This window comes from Dendrobates tinctorius, unplaced genomic scaffold, assembly GCF_039654945.1.
Source record: "Dendrobates tinctorius isolate UK_male_01 unplaced genomic scaffold, ASM3965494v1 ptg000020l, whole genome shotgun sequence".
NCBI classification, from domain to species: Eukaryota; Metazoa; Chordata; class Amphibia; order Anura; family Dendrobatidae; genus Dendrobates; species Dendrobates tinctorius.
This window is the reverse complement of record NW_027361688.1, coordinates 7,214,059-7,228,432: the sequence shown is the minus strand read 5'-3', so window position 1 is coordinate 7,228,432 and position 14,374 is coordinate 7,214,059. Positions and strand designations below refer to the sequence as shown.

General features: G+C 42.3%; 1 pseudogene; it reads left to right on the top strand.

The window, feature by feature from the left end:
- The first annotated feature begins 828 nt into the window (after positions 1–828).
- Positions 829–2,497, top strand: LOC141083150 (E3 ubiquitin/ISG15 ligase TRIM25-like; annotated as a pseudogene).
- The last annotated feature ends 11,877 nt before the right edge of the window (positions 2,498–14,374 follow it).

Below are 14,374 nucleotides of genomic sequence, written 5' to 3'. Positions count from 1 at the left end.
ATCCTGACCGGGTCGGATCGCTGGTCGGATCGCTGGTGCATCGCTAAATGTAAAAGGGCCTTAAGGGTCCCGTCACATACAGCGATCTCGTCAGCGAGATCGCTGTGTGTGACGGGGATCAGCGACCGGCCCCCTACCGGGTATCGCTGATCGTGCTCGAGCGGCCTGGGCCGTTTTTCGATCGCTGGTCTCCCGCTGCCCAGCACGCATCACTGCGTGAGGCAGCGAGAGACCAGCGACGCTGGACGCTGGTTTATAATGTAAACGTCGCGGCTCCTGGATACCCACTGGTTTCCAAGGTAAACGTCGGGTATCCAGGAGTGGCGCTGCTCCTGTATACCCAACGTTTACATTAGAAATCAGCGTCCAGCGTTGCTGGGGCTGTCTATGTGACAGCTCACCAGCGATCAGCCTAATGATGTCCGAGCGATCCCATCATGTCGGATCGTTGGTGGGACATCGTTTAGTGTAACAGGGTATTAACAGGTTGTTTGACCCCCACAGCCCATGTTCTATCTCTTTGAAAACCTTTAGTGCCATCCAGTGTTTGAGGATCAAATTGTAAGTTCAGTCATTCATATTACACGTATTATCGCTATTGTCCATGTTGGCTTTCAATACATTCACTCCTTATATGGGACCACAATGTAGACCCGAAATTTACAGCAGATATAAGATGTGATTTTCACAAGTGTCCATTATCATGTTAATAGTAAGTGACCTTCCGCTCCTCAGCCCTCCCCTGTGTACACAGTATAAAGCCCACCCTTTTGAGCTGTAAAGAATTCTAGTGTTGTTTCTCTCTTCATTTGTCTGAGACTGTCAGCCATGGCGTCTGCTGATCTGAGAGAGGAGCTGCTCTGCTTCATCTGTCTGACCTCTTATACAGATCCTGTAATACTGAGATGTGGACACAACTTCTGCCGGATCTGCATTGATCAGTCGCTGGATACGCAGGACGAGTCTGGAGTTTATTCCTGTCCTCAATGCAGAGAAAAATTTCAAGAGCGGCCGGCACTGATGAGTAACTTAGCTCTGTGTAAAATAATGGAGAAATTCCTGTTTACTCCACCAACACAAATGGAAAATGGGATCTGCTGCACTTACTGTGTGGACTCTCCAGTACCTGCTGTTAGATCCTGTCTACACTGTGAGGCTTCTCTGTGTGATAAACACCTGAGAGCTCACAGCAAATCAGCAGAACACGTCTTATCTGATCCCAGCACTTCTCCAGAGAAAAGGAAATGTTCTGTCCATAAGAAGATCCTGCAATATTACTGCACTGAGGATGCGGCTTCTATCTGTGTCTATTGTTCAGCCGGAGAACATCGGGGACACCGGGTGGAGCTGCTGGATGAGTCCCCTGAGAACAAGAAGAGGAAACTGAGAAATGTCCTCCGGAAACTTATCACAAAGATCAATGACATCGAGGAGAAAGTCCAGACTCTGGAGGAGCACAGGAGAAAAGCTCAAGATCAAGCAGCTGGAAAAGCCCAGAGAGTCACTGCCCTGTGTACAGACATCAGGAGACAGGTGGAAGCCCAAGACAAGAAGGTCCTGAGTGAGATCTCCAGGCAGGAAAAGGAAGCGTCACTGCCACTGTCTGCTCTGATCCATCAGCTGAAAATAAAGAAGGACGAGCTGTCCAGGAAGATGAGACACATTGAGGAGCTGGGTAACATCACGGAACCACTGACTGTCCTACAGGAACCAGACACCGGTGACTTGTGTGATCCTGAGGAGGAGGAAGGTGATGAGGACACAGGGGGACATGATAAACAGCCCCATGATGGAGGTGACCTGGAAGTGGCTGTGATCTCACACACATTACACACATTACGCAATGCAATAACTGGTATAAGGAGCGGGATCTATGTGGCGAGTCCTGCAGACATATTACTGGATGTAAACATAGCATCTAATAATCTCCATATATCAGACGACCTGAAAACTGCGACATGGACACGAGAGGAGCAGAAACGTCCAGAAACAGCAGAGAGATTCCAGGGTTATTATCAGGTGATGAGCAGGAGGGGATTTACCTCAGGACGACATTACTGGGATGTGGAGAGCAGAAGATCAGGGTGGTGGAGTGTGGGGATGTGTTATCCCAGTATGGACAGGAGGGGGCATCAGTCACTGCTTGGATATAATAACCTGTCCTGGTGTTTGTGGAGACATAATCATAATCAGTATTTTGTGACATGACAAGGAAATGCACCGATTACCTCACAAGATCTCCAGTGATAGATTCAGGATATGTCTGGATTATGAGGTCGGGCAGTTGTCCTTTTATGAGCTGTGTGACCACATCAGACACTTATACACCTTCACTGCCACCTTCTCGGAGCCCCTTCATGCTGCATTATGTCTATGGAATGATTCTATAAAGATATTGGGAGGAATCAGAAATTGGAAGAAACTCTCATTCATGATCTAAGATTTCCACTAGACACTGCTGGATTATTCTGTAATGGGATAAACAGTCAGGATTACAGTTGATGATCCCTATATGACTGCTGGCCCAGTGACTATATCACATGGGTGGATTATCTGTTGTTTAGGCATTTGGTGATTACATTTCGCTGTATATTAGAGATGATATTGGAAGTTTGGGGACTGATCCAATGGGCGCTTCTGTAGTCTTTGTGGATAATTTACCTTTGTGTCACAGCCATTATTCCTAGTAATACCCCAAGTACTAAACCAACTATATTTGAAACATGTTTTGAAACAAAGGTAAATTTACACATTGACTAGATTTTCCTGAACTAAAGCTTCATGAAAATCAGCCCCAAAATGTGTTTTATGGCAAATACAGCGACAGGTACGGCTGCGAACTTTACTCTTTCCATAGCAGATAGTAAAAGTTGCTGTGACAATGTGACATTTCTGCAACAGATTCTGCGCTGTGCAGATTTGTATCTGATGCAAAACCTTTTTATTCTGTGAGTACATTGTGATTGTTAATAGAAAAGATAACCCCGGCACACTCGTTTGAATTACGAGAAAACAATGCACATAGCTGCTCTTAATTTTTATTTGAAGCGGACCAAAAATGAAAAATACAGACAAAATTATCCAACGTTTCGGCTCGCAGGCCTTTATCAAGGAATTATCTGTAATGATAAACAAATCTTTCAAAACCATGCAAATATTCTTATGCACTCAAAAAATAAAATGATAAAAAAATAATAATAAAAGGTCCATATAGTACATTCAAGTATCAAAATCAATTACACATTATAACATAAAAATTGTCAAAATACAATGTAATATTGTGAAACATTTCCACAAGAGAAGGTGTACATATACAAATATATTTTTTTCTCTCCACCCCAATATATAAGTATCTCATAAGACAAGATTAATGCAAATTGTATTCAATACCTGTAAATAGATAGAAGACAAACGGGTCCTAAATGCTGACTGGATCAACGTTCAATAGTGACCCATAAGAGTCACCTACTATAAAGCAAAAAGACATAAAGTAGAGAAAGTATATATACCTGTGCCACAAAGAAAGGACAAAATGATCCAAGATAGTAACATACCTATTCCATAAGTGCATATCTCAAACGTCAGGAGAAAGTGCGGTAGCGTGGTGCGCTGTGGACGCCCTGTGCTAACACCGTCCCTTAAATACACACACAAACAAAATACTTCCGGGTGGAGAGTGGCGTTACCCGCTGTGTACTGCGCACGCGCCACCAAGACGTCCATCACCAGACGGAAAAGAGACCGGGCAGAAGAGGGCAGTGGAGAGCGGCATTACCCGCAATGTACTGCGCACGCGCCACCAAGCCGTCCATCACCAGACGGAAAAGAGACAGGGCAGAAGAGGGCAGTGTGGCCTGTTATAAACTGCGCACGCGCCGCCCACAGACAGCATGAGCAGCCAAAAGGAATGAATCCTCCCAGAAGTGCAGTGACGTGATGAACAGTGTTGGAACCTTTTGCACCAAAACGCTGTGACCGGATACTATTATTAGGTTATCTGAAAGATAAAAATAGATGTATATAAAATAGAATAACAATCTTTGATAAAAGACTAATTAGTATATAGAGTTTACCAAACAAATAAATAAAAGGATAAGAAATAAACCAAAATACAAAAAACAAAAAATACCTGCACCTACAAAAAAATATATAAAATCCCTATTATTAGATTTTAAATTTATAAATGTTAATAAATGTTAATAAATGTTAATACATACTAATACAGAGAGAGGAGGGACAATATTAACCTGAAAAATAATCAATGATAAGAGACCTCATATTCTCTATTTAGACCTAATGGTGCTAATGTTTGAAGCGTATAAATCCAAAAGGATTCACGCTCCTTCAATCTCTTTAACCTATCGCCACCCCTTCTTGACATTTGAACTTGGTCAATAACCTGGTACCTCAACTGGGCAACAGAGTGGCCGCATGATAAGAAATGAGACGGAATGGGTAATAAAGTACGTCCGCACCTGATAGTAGACTTATGCTGTGAAATGCGGTCCCGGACATGCTGGGTAGTTTCCCCAACATATCCGAGACCGCACGGGCACTTAATGAGATAGACTACATATGATGAATCACACGTGAAATATCCCTTAATGGGATAGTGTCGTCCTGTCCTAGGGTGAGTAAAAGAATTCCCTTTAACAACATTAGAGCACTGCAAACACCCCAAACACGGAAAGGTCCCGTTGCGGGGTGTGGTCAATGTCCTTTGAATGGGTTCCTTCCTACTCGAACCTATATCGGCCCTTACCAGGAAATTTTTTATATTATTAGGACGTCTGTAGCACATTATAGGTTGCATAGAAAATTCTGAAACATTAGGATATGATTCCCCAAGCAAATTCCAATGCTTCAAGATGCATTGATTAATCAAATGATTGAATGGATGGAATGTGCTTACAAATGCTAATCTGCATCCTTTCTCCCTAGATTGGGTTGGTCCACGCCCACGTTTGAGTACAGAATTGGGATAACCTCTATTCCGGAAACGTTCCTCAGTTTCCTTTAGTCTCATATTCCGGACCGACGGATCCGAGACTATCCTTTCAATTCTAACAAATTGTGACCTAGGTAATGCTTGTTTAATATGTTTAGGGTGACAACTATCAAAGTGCAACAGGCTGTTCCTATCGGTAGACTTAACATATAAATCAGTATCAATGGAGCCATCGGACCTTATTATGATCAAAGTATCCAGAAAATTAATGGAGTGACAATCATGGTGAAGAGAAAAAGATAAACCTGTAATACACCCATTTAAGTAATCAAAAAATTGAAAAAGAGTTTCCTCATTACCTGTCCAAATTAAAAAAACGTCAACAATATATCTTTTCCAATATATTCCAAAAGATGTAAATAAATGATAATTATAGACAAATGAATCTTCAAAATGTGCCATAAAGATGTTGGCATAAGGGGGTGCCACATTGGACCCCATGGCTGTCCCCCTCTTCTGTATGAAAAATTGATCCTCAAATAGAAAAAAAATTTTGGTCAGAATAAGTGAAAGTAAATCCCTACAGAATTCAATCTGATCTCCTGAAAAGGTCGTATTTTTAGATAAAAAATCAATCATAGCGTGTATGCCTTCCTGATGTCCAATACTAGTATACAGGCTATTCACATCTAATGTTACCAATCTGCTCCCAGATGGAATGGGCCCAATAGCTTTAATACTCTCCAAAAAATCAGAGGTATCCTTAATAAAAGATTTAATTAAAGGTACATAGGGGGTCAAAATCTTCTCTAACGTAATTGACAAGGGGGAAAGGATAGAGTTAGTAGAGGCGACTATTGGTCGTCCAGGCGGTTTTGACAGATTTTTGTGTATCTTTGGAAGGGTGTAAAACACCGGTACAGTGGGATTAGTGTTGACAAGATACTCGCTGAGCTTAAGATCAATAATGCCTGACTGGCAATAGAAATCAACAAATCTCTTAATACACCTTGCTATATCATATGTAGGATTATATGAGATTGGAATATATGTGTCAGTATCATTCAATTGCGAAAGAATCTCAGCTACATAATATGACCGATCCATGACAACCAATGCCCCGCCTTTATCGGCTGGTTTTATAACCAATTTCTTATTCTCTTTTAGATCATTTAATGATCTTTTCTCTTCCAATGTCAAATTATTTTTAATACGTAAATGACCCCTACTAATCACCTGTAATGCCTCGTTAATATCACGCTGTACCAGACTGACAAAGGTTTCTACCGGATGATAAATCCGTGGTGGCATAAAATTACTCACAGACCTCAATTTCAATGAAGATAATGTAAATTTAGTAAACATATCAGTGGTGTCCAAACTCGTAGCAGGAACTCGATCGGAAAAATGTGCCCTAAGGCGCAACGTTCTATAAAACCTATGTAAGTCCTGATCCACCTGGAATGAATTAAATGATGAAGTAGGACAGAAACTTAAACCTTTTTCTAATAAAGTCATTTCCGAAGGGGAAAGGTTTTCAGACGAGATGTTGTATACGATGTTATCTCTTTGTCTCCTACCTGTGATCTCATTGTCATTCTCGATTGGTCGGTTGCACCGTCGTTTACTCCTCCGCGTCTTCCTCTGTATTGACGTTCCCGTCGTGCTCCTAAAAAAGAAGTTGTAGCCGGACGCGACGTTCCATGATCGCTGTCTGAACTGGTGGATAAAGAACTGTATCCTCTCCGAAATGATCGAGTATTCCTGTAAGAACTGGAAAAACGCCATCGATACACTTGATTATTATGATAATCGTCCGTGTCCCGCAGGAATTTGTTTTTCTTCTTCAACTGAAGACTATTACGAAAATCAAGAATTGTTTGATCCAATTTAGTCTTGATTGATTTGAAATCCTCTGTAGAAGCCGTATTAACCAATTGTTGTTCTGTTGCCGTTATCTTGGTTTCCAAAACAGTAATTTCTTTCTCTAAGAAATCAATAGTTAATAAAATAATGTCCATAGAACATTTATTTAAGATAGATTCGAATTTAGTGCAGTATTCAGTATTATCTTGAAATAGTGTGGGTCTCAAAGAGACCCTTAGACCACGTGGAATACGGTTAACCCTATGATACTCCGCCAATGTGGCACAATGTAAATCAAGCGCAGTCAGTCTCCGTAAGTCTTTCTCCAAGTCTCTAGTACGTAACTCTTCCGAGGGAGTATGCAAAAAATTACCAGGAGTTTTGACCTTAGAGAGGATATTGGAGGCCTCTTCCGAATTAAATGAAAAAGTAGAAAAAGACATTGATATATTTGTTTTTTAATATGGGAGCTACACCAAAAAAATTATCAATAGTATAGGTAATGGGGTGCTCACCACAATAAAGTGGGTGCTCAGGGGTAAGGAAGATACTAATAGAAAAGATAACCCCGGCACACTCGTTTGAATTACGAGAAAACAATGCACATAGCTGCTCTTAATTTTTATTTGAAGCGGACCAAAAATGAAAAATACAGACAAAATTATCCAACGTTTCGGCTCGCAGGCCTTTATCAAGGAATTATCTGTAATGATAAACAAATCTTTCAAAACCATGCAAATATTCTTATGCACTCAAAAAATAAAATGATAAAAAAATAATAATAAAAGGTCCATATAGTACATTCAAGTATCAAAATCAATTACACATTATAACATAAAAAATTGTCAAAATACAATGTAATATTGTGAAACATTTCCACAAGAGAAGGTGTACATATACAAATATATTTTTTTCTCTCCACCCCAATATATAAGTATCTCATAAGACAAGATTAATGCAAATTGTATTCAATACCTGTAAATAGATAGAAGACAAACGGGTCCTAAATGCTGACTGGATCAACGTTCAATAGTGACCCATAAGAGTCACCTACTATAAAGCAAAAAGACATAGAGAAAGTAGAGAAAGTATATATACCTGTGCCACAAAGAAAGGACAAAATGATCCAAGATAGTAACATACCTATTCCATAAGTGCATATCTCAAACGTCAGGAGAAAGTGCGGTAGCGTGGTGCGCTGTGGACGCCCTGTGCTAACACCGTCCCTTAAATACACACACAAACAAAATACTTCCGGGTGGAGAGCGGCGTTACCCGCTGTGTACTGCGCACGCGCCACCAAGACGTCCATCACCAGACGGAAAAGAGACCGGGCAGAAGAGGGCAGTGGAGAGCGGCGTTACCCGCAATGTACTGCGCACGCGCCACCAAGCCGTCCATCACCAGACGGAAAAGAGACAGGGCAGAAGAGGGCAGTGTGGCCTGTTATAAACTGCGCACGCGCCGCCCACAGACAGCATGAGCAGCCAAAAGGAATGAATCCTCCCAGAAGTGCAGTGACGTGATGAACAGTGTTGGAACCTTTTGCACCAAAACGCTGTGACCGGATACTATTATTTTTGTGGAAAAAAATGATTTTTTATTTTCACGGCTCTGCATTATAAACTTCTGTGAAGCACTTGGGGGTTCAAGGTGCTCACCACACATCTAGATAAGTTCCTTGGGGGGTCTAGTTTCCAAAATGGGGTCACTTGTGGGGGGTTTCTACTGTTTAGGCACACAGGGGCTCAGCAAATGTAACATGACGCCCGCAGACCATTCCATCAAAGTCAGCATTTCAAAATGTCACTACTTCCCTGCTGAGCCCCAACGTGTGCCCAAACAGTGGTTCCCCCCACATATGGGGTACCAGCGTACTCAGGACAAACTGGACAACAACTTTTGGGGTCCAATTTATCCTAGTATCCTTGTGAAAATAAAAAATTGCCAAGTAAAAAAAATTTTTGTAGGAAAAAAAAAAGATTTTTTATTTTCACTGCTCTGCGTTATAAACTTCTGTGAATCACCTGGGGGTTCAAAGTGCTCACTATGCATCTAGATAAGTTCCTTAGGGGGTCTAGTTTCCAAAATGGGGTCATTTGTGGGGGAGCTCCAAAGTTTAGGCACACGGGCTCTCCAAACACGACATGGTGTCCGCTAACGATTGGAGCTAATTTTCATTTCAAAAAGTCAAATGGCGCTCATTCCCTTCTGCGCCCTGCCGTGCACCCAAACAGTGCCCCCCCCACATATGGGGTACCAGCATACTCAGGACAATCTGGACAACAACTTTTTTGGTCCAATTTCTCCTGTTACCCTTGTGAAAATAAAAAATAGCGTGCTAAAAAATCATTTTTGAGGAAAAGATTTTTTATTTTCACTGCTCTATGTTATAAACTTTTGTGAAGCACTTGGGGGTTCAAAGTGCTCACTACACATCTAGATAAGTTCCTTAAGGGGTCTAGTTTCCAAAATGGGGTCACTTGTGGGGGAGCTCCAATGTTTAGGCACACAGGGGCTCTCCAAACGCGACATGGTGTCCGATAACGATTGGAGCTAATTTTCCATTCAAAAAGTCAAATGGCGCTCCTTCCCTTCCGGGCCCTGCCATGCACCCAAACAGTGGTTTATGACCACATATGAGGTATCGTGTACTCAGGAGAAATTGCCCAACAAATTTTAGGATCCATTTTATCCTGTTGCCCATGTGAAAATGAAAAAACAGGCTAAAAGATAATTTTTGTGAAAAAAAAGTACTTTTTTTTTTTTTACGGATCAATTTGAGAAGCACCTGGGGGTTCAAAGTGATCACTATGCATCTAGATAAGTTCCTTGGGGGGTCTAGTTTCCAAAATGGGGTCACTTGTGGGGGAGCTCCAGTGTTTAGGCACACAGCGACTCTCCAAACGCGACATGGCAAGCGCTAAATATTCCAGCATATTTTCCATTCAAAAAGTCAAATGGCGCTCCTTCCCTTCTGAGCCCTGCCGTGCGCCCAAACAGTGGTTTATGACCACATATGAGGTATCGGTGTACTCAGGGGAAATTGCCCAACAAATTTTAGGATCCATTTTATCCTGTTGCCCATGTGAAAATGAAAAAATTGATGCTGAAAGAAAATTTTTGTTGGAAAAATTAAAATGTCCTTTTTTTCCTTCCATGTTGCTTTAGTTCCTGTGAAACACCTAAAGGGTTAATAATCTTCTTGAATGTAGTTTTGAGTAGCTTGAGGGGTGCAGTTTTTAGAATGGTGTCACTTTTGGGTATTTTCTGCCATATAGACCCCTCAAAGTGACTTCAAATGTGAGGTGGTCCCTAGAAAAAATGGTTTTGTAAATTTTGTTGTAAAAATGAGAAATCACTGGTCAACTTTTAACCCTTATAACTTCCTAACAAAAAAATATTTTGCTTCCAAAATTGTGCTGATGTAAAGTAGACATGTGGGAAATGTTATTTAGTAACTATTTTGTGTCACATAACTCTCTAGTTTAACAGAATAAAAATTCAAAATTTGAAAATTGCGAAATTTTCGCCAAATTTCAGATTTTTTCACAAATAAACGCAAAAATTATCGATCTAAATTTACCACTAACATGAAGCCCAATATGTCACGAAAAAACAATCTCAATCGCTAGGATGCGTTGAAGCGTTCCAGAGTTATTACCTCATAAAGGGACACTGGTCAGAATTGCAAAAAATGGCCAGGTCATTAAGGTCAAAATAGGCTGGGTCATGAAGGGGTTAAAATAAAAAATAGGGATATACACTCTGTCGGCCCCCGGAGTCCTCCCGCCTCTCAGCCATGCTTCCAGCATCTTCCGTTCCCAGGGATGCATTGTGCAAATGACCTCTTATGACGTACCGGTCTCGTGTGATGCTACATCATCAGAGGTCGCAAGGCATCCCTGGGAAGTTGCCGGCAGCGTCGCTGAGAGGCGGGTGGATTCCGGGGGCCGACAGAGGATAAGTATATCTCTATTTTTTATTTTTTTTTATTTTTAACATTCTTTTACTATTGATGCCGCATAGGCAGCATCAATAGTAAAAAGATTGTCACACTTGTCAAGCACTGTGCTTGTGTGACCAACCTGTCAATCACTTTTCCAAGCGAAGCTTCAAATCTCTTGGAAAAGCGCAAGCATTCTGCAAGCTAAAAACGCTTGTGTTTAGCAGGAAAATGCATGCGTATTCCGCATGCACTTTACCCGTGGCAGGGAGTTGCGGAAATGCTGCAGACATTTCCGCAGCATTTCTGTAATGTGGACACATAGCCTAAGAAATCCCATGCCCACTATGCGCGCATCGATACCCGCGGCTAACCCGCAGAGACGGACACGCGGCGTGTCTTTCCAGACCGTAGTAATGTCAAATTATGTAGCGGAAATGCTCAGTTTCCGCTGTGTAAATTACCCATACACTTTCATTAGATGCAGTAAAACCAGATTATCTTCCTAGTCACATGCGTATTAAGTGCGGGAACGCAGCTTACTATGGATGTGTACTAATTTACATAATGGTGAATCTTGTGACACAGCCAGAAGTACACGACACAGGAAGTGGAGGAAAGCACAGAGAGAGGACCCCTCCTTTTTAATAAATAAGTTTTAAAAAATAGCGCAGGATCACCCTTTATTTATTAACCAGCAAGAGTAAAGCAGACTATTGGGACTGGTATCTCAGACTGGTAAGGATCCAATATCCATGAATCTTACTAGCCTGAGAATACCAGGCCACAGCAGTCTGCTTACCTTGGATGGTAATTGGTTAGCAAAAATAGTAGGATCCCCTCCAAAAAATAGCTTGGGTTCCCCGTTTTTGTTAACCAGCCAAAGAAAAAGCAGACAGCTGCGGCCTGGTATTCTTAGACCGGCGAGGCCCATGGATTTTGACCCTCACTAGCCTAAAAATAGCAGCTCACAGCCGCCCCACAATTGGCGTATACAAAGAAGCGCCAATTGTGGCACTTTACCCGGCTCTTCCCACTTGCCCTGGAACAGTGGCAAGTGAGGTAATATTTGTGAAGTTCATGTCACCTTTGTATTGTCTGGGAATATCAAACCCATGGCTTAGTAATGGAGAAGCGTCTATAAGACACCTATCCATTACTAATCCTATAGCTACATGGTAAATAAAGACACAGCCAGAATATAGTCCTTTAATTGAAATAATGACACAGACTCCTTTAACAGATCTTAATTAAACCATACTTACTGCATCACTTATTCCATAGATGCCCTCGTTCTCCTGGAAGAGAAATAAAATAAAAAGGCAACAATATACCATACCTGTCCTCCGAGAAGATATATATACTGTCCCACGACAAATCCAGCTCTAATACATCTGGATGCCTTTGGCTGACCGGTGGCATTATGCCACCACTCAGCCTGACATGCAGACACAGCGGAGCTTGAAGATGATCACCAGACCGGAGGTGCAGTTTTCGCGGTCAGCTGATCGTGAGAACTTGGCAAGTGACCAGAGATAACCCTGTCCACGGCGGTCGCGTGCACGGCAATTCTCGCGGTTAACTCAGTTCATCACAAGAACTGCAGTGTAGCTGTACTGCCGGCCTACACAAGGTACACCTTTATTTAAATTAGCACACATGCATAGTAAGCTGCTTTCTCTCACTATGCATGTGACTAGAAAGATAATGCAGTTTTACTGCATCTGTAACAAGGTGTCACGGGGTGGTAGTCGTGGGCCAGTCTACTTAAAGCAACAGTCCACAAACACCCCGGCCCCTTGCACATGAAACAAACAGGACAGATGCAACCCCAGGCGATTTACCTCTTCTTCACATTAACTGCAGCACAGGCAATAAGGATCCAGGAACACAGTTATAATCCAACAGGGAAACTGTTTATTTTAGTATGAACAAGGTAAAAAAGGTAGAAAAAATAGTTGTAGTAAATCTGGTAAAACATCCTGCTCTTTCCCTATTACTCTTCACCACCATATCAGCGGCAGCAATGGCAGCAGCAATAGCAACAGTTCACAGTGACAGTCCCCAGTCCTACTTCTGAGTGCTTATAGTCCTCAGCGGGGCACCACGCAGTCCTGTGCCCACTTCACTGCCCGTGGGTCCGGAGCAGCAGTGTATGTCCCCTCCTGGGGTTAAGCAACCTCTCAGCCGCAGCTGAGTACTTGCCCTGGGCAAGCATGCCCCGGGCACTGACTCTGTCCCAGACAGGGACGCACATATGCCCCAGATGGGGGCTCCTTCTGTCCCAAGCGGGGACTCACCTAGGCCCCAGGCAGGGGTTCTTTCTGTCCCAGATGAGGACACACACCCTGCCTCAGGCACTCCTGCCTGGGCTCTGACTAGAAGCAAGAGCTTCCTGCTGCCTTTTCTGGCTGCTAGTCCAGCCCACACCTTAACCCTTTACTTTCCCTAGTCTGAACACACAGTACTACAATACAGAATAAAAAGGACATCACACATTGCATTAACACATGTAGGAAAAATTGCAAACACCGCACATTAACACATAGCAATACATCAATGGTAAATAACATTTAACATACAGGTAGACCATCTGAGTACCGTATAAAATGCATGGGACCAACACATAGGAGAGAGGGGGAGTAATGGGGTTCTCCGCCACCTCCTTACACATCTAATGATAGTGAATGGGTAATTAGGCAGCAGAGACTGAGCATCTCTGCTACATAAATAGACATGCTGCAGTCTGGAAAGATGCGCGGCATGTCCGTCTCTGCAGGGAAGCCGGAGGCGGCTGTGCACGCATGGTGGACATGGGATTTCTGGAAATCCCATCCACTATGCTGTAACATCTGGACGCTGCGGGTTTGAAGCTGCAAAAGTACGCAGTGTCCAACCGGCAGCGTTTACCGACTGTGGGAACATACCCTTATGGCACATGTACAGTTCTCGCCTCATGGATGATGCATCGTTAAGGAGCATGTTACTGTTAGATATCTATCCTACCGATAAAGGGTGCTGTAAAGCAAACGCTGTGTCTTAGGCAATTTAACAAGTTATGATTTTACCAGTACCGCTGTTATCAGGGCTGCGTATCATACTTGTGCATCATCCATATGCTGTCCATGTGACATGTACCGGAATAGCTTTTTTTCAATATTTTTACTGAGTTAAGCGATCGAACGTATATAAAAATCACCTCTTAATTTTTAAACATTTTTACCCTTGCAGACCAGTGTACACTATTATTATTATTTGTACACCATTTTCTTGATGTACAATAACAAAATATATTGTGGTACCGTGTTAGCCAGAAAAATCGATGTGAATACTTTTCTGTCCAATGATGACAAAAGTATTCTAGGAGTGATACCGTTATTGGCTAACCAGAAAATAGTATGTTTGCAAGCTTTCAGAGCGCAGAGTCTCCTTCTTCAGGCAAGATTGTAATGCCCCTGCAGTCATCCATAGTAGTATAATGCACCCCATAGTCATCCATAGTAGTACAATGCACCCAATAGTCATCCATAGTAGTACAATGCACCCAATAGTCATCCATAGTAGTACAATGCACCCCATAGTCATCCATAGTAGTATAATGCAGCCTATAGTTA